At 44.4% G+C, this 2500-nt stretch overlaps 1 long non-coding RNA gene across 1 annotated transcript in view; it reads left to right on the top strand.

Annotated features, from left to right (window-relative positions):
- The window catches only part of LOC121698043, a 14571-nt gene that overhangs the window by 5492 nt on the left and 6579 nt on the right, over window positions 1–2500 (top strand). Inside the window, exon 2 of the long non-coding RNA XR_006026681.1 lies at window positions 2298–2303. This is a non-coding gene — a long non-coding RNA (uncharacterized LOC121698043). The remainder of the gene's footprint in view (window positions 1–2297; window positions 2304–2500) is intronic.

Here is a 2500-nt window from a genome sequence, read left to right as displayed (position 1 = left end):
GCAGTGCGTTCATCCCACTTCCGGTTTTGAAACTATACGTGGCACGGAATTGTGGGTAATGCAGTTCGTTTTTGGTTACATTCATTGCCCAAAGTTGTCAAATGACCTGATTACCCATACATCTATTGCAACTTAACCATGTGACAACTTGCACTCGGTCGGCTTTTGTTTTTCGAAATCCAGCGCGAAATTACAGCAACGATAGTCTGTAGAGTAGCCTTACCTTTGATGAAGGGATTTCCTTAATGTTAAATAATAATTTGGCCCTTGCTGCTAAAACGATGCATATATCATTAGCCAATGATTTTGTTCATATTCACTCAGACTTGTGGCATTTTAGGTTTCTGCATTAGGTCTACTGAACAAAATAAGCCCAGAGAGTTCATTGATTTGTAGGCCTATTTTATTCTTGTAGGGTAGGCTAGGCCTATATGAGAAAAGGCCAAGAGTGTCTTAAGCACTGTTTTATTTTATTTCAGTATTGTCTTACCTCAATAAGGCTACAGCTCCATGAAAACAATCAGATATAACTCTATAAAATCTGTAAAGTCTATAAAAAATTATTTTTATGTTGTATTTGGCTGCTGTGCTTGACTGAAATGTAGACTATTCTTTTTTCATTTCAATACAGTATATGAAACAAACCTCAGTTTAGATAATCATATTCACACATTTTGTTGCTAATTGACAACCATGACCATGATAATTGATAATATAAAATGAATGTGCACCTTGAGCAAATTATAAAAAATCTTTCAGAATGCTTTCCATTCTTGAACTGCATTGAATTGCATCGAATCGCATCGAATCGTACTGAATCGTTTTTTATAAACATGTATCTTTTCTTGTATCGAATCGTGCCCATATATCTAGATGCGAATCGTATCGTCTTTTACATGAGAGATTCACACCCCTAATACATACATACATACATACATACATACATACATACATACATACATTCATTCATTCATTCATTCATACATACATACATACATACATACATACAACAAGCCTTGGAATATGTGACCAACTTGGACGATGTGTCCCACTATCACAGCACCGTCCCTCGCCCTGGAGGACTGGCTCTCCTCCTTTCCGCAAGACAAATTGGATCTGGTTGATCCCATATATCATGCCTCTCACTCTCTCTCTCTGCGTGCTGCTCTGCTCGAGACATCCCCCCATGGCTGTCCCCGCACCTCGGCTCACAGGAAATGAACTAAAGCTGCCTGTGACTTATGAGAAGACTCCTTTTCTTTTCTCTCTGTCTTTTCCTTTTTTAAAAAAAAAAAAGAGAGAGAATCAAGGTGAAACATTTAGATCGGAGTCAGCTTGCGTTACAGGATAGCCGAGAGAGAGAAAGACAGAGAGAGAGAGAGAGAGAGAGAAAGACAATGAGAGCATGGAACATGTGGTTTCGAACCCGACATGAACTTGTGACCCCGGCATGTCCGTGGCAAATCTAAACCTTTCCCAGCGTGTTTTTGAGCGAAACACCCTGAGCTCTGTAGCACATGTGTTTGGACAGCGTGGCGTGGCGTTATGGAAACCGAGCTGTTTCTAATGGGGAATTCCTCTTAATTAGTACGGAATGGACCCAAGCGAGGACGGATTTAGTGGCGGCCCGGCAGGAACCAGGCAAGGGGCCCACTTTGAACACTTTTCCAGTCCGAGCTGCCCCACTTCCCGTTTCACGACTCCACTGTATGGCTGCGCTCCGAGCACGTTAAGGTGCTGTTATTGTAGCCTTATCGCCTGTGGAACTGCAGTATTGCGCTGTCCATGAGACAGGCAGATGTGAGTTTTTTGGGGGGGGGGGGGGGGGGGGGTTTCTTCATTTTTTTTTTCTTTTCGTTAATCTCTCTCTTCCTCAAGAAAGTGACTTTTCAGGGAGCGGGCGGGCTGTCTGGCCTCTCGGTGCGCTGCCGCATCCAAACCTGGCGCTCCTGACTAAGATCGGCTTAGCCCAATTTTCTTTAGGGCAATTAAAACGTATTAAGGAGACAATAGAAGAAGAAGGGGGTGGGGGGGGGGTACAAATTACCCTCCCCCCACGCACTCTGTTCCACCCCCACCCCCACCCCACCCCACCCCCTCCTGAAAAAGAGTGGGAAGTGTCACGGGACCAGCAGCATACAGATTTACACCCATACTGGGAATAATTCATCGTCAGTGATTATGACGTGTCAGAATTTGGGTAGTAAATTACCTAAATCCCTGAGCGCTCGATATGTTTAACTTTGAGGCGTATCCTGACAGCATGTCTGCGACGGCCCCTGTCCCGAGTGTGTTAGTCAGACGTGTGGAAACTGACGTGCCCACATTGGCCTATTAAGAGTGCAGAGATCACTGGTTTTAATTGAATTGTAATTGGCGGTTTTTGGCCTCTGAAATTAAATCCCGGCTCGTGAGTCGGCCTGCCGCGCGGACAGCTGGTGCGTCTGATCCCCGCAGGCTGCTTACAAATTGGGTTTAGAGGCACTCGGAAAGCTGATTA

Source organism: Alosa sapidissima, chromosome 23, assembly GCF_018492685.1.
Source record: "Alosa sapidissima isolate fAloSap1 chromosome 23, fAloSap1.pri, whole genome shotgun sequence".
NCBI lineage: Eukaryota > Metazoa > Chordata > Actinopteri > Clupeiformes > Clupeidae > Alosa > Alosa sapidissima.
Note: the sequence above shows the minus strand (reverse complement) of the source record. Positions and strands in the feature narration are given on the sequence as shown.